The sequence below is a fragment of the Myodes glareolus genome, chromosome X (genome assembly GCF_982192425.1).
Source record: "Myodes glareolus chromosome X, mMyoGla1.1, whole genome shotgun sequence".
NCBI lineage: Eukaryota > Metazoa > Chordata > Mammalia > Rodentia > Cricetidae > Myodes > Myodes glareolus.
The window spans coordinates 28781240-28781866 of record NC_142053.1 but is presented as its reverse complement, the minus strand read 5'-3'; positions in this window follow the sequence as shown (position 1 = coordinate 28781866).

Below are 627 nucleotides of genomic sequence, written 5' to 3'. Positions count from 1 at the left end.
CCAACAGGAAGGGATGTGTGTATTAGTATAAAGAAGCCGGTCAGGAAACTCGAGCCACGAACTCGTACAGTTCCTAGGTTTCAGAAATGTAAACCGCGCGAACAGTAATTCTCTGCTCATTCTGAAACTCAAATACCTGGAGCAAAGTTACGATGAATGCTGTACATATTTCATTGAGTAGCTGTGTGAACAACACCAATTCTCAATGTATTTCGTGTGCGATTTTATTTGCCTGTATGGTGTGAGCTTATGTATCTGTGTCTGTATTTTAACACACACACGGACGCGCGTGCACGTACACGCACCGCTCCTTTTTCTTTTCCTTTGAAATCTGTGGGCACTGGAGAGAGGGCTAAGTGGTTAAGAGCACTGACTTCTCTTCCAGAGGACCCGGGTTCAATTCCCAGCACCCATATGGCGGCTCACAAACAGTAGTTTCAGTTCCAGGGGACCCGGCACCCTCACACAGACATACGTGCAGGCAAAACGTAAAATAAAATACGTTTTACATAAATGGGCAGTGTTGGCGCACGCCTTTAATCCCAGCACTCGGGAGGTGAGGTAGGAGGATCTCTGTGAGTTCGAGGCCAGCCTGATCCACAAAGCCAGTTCCAGGACAGCTAGTTC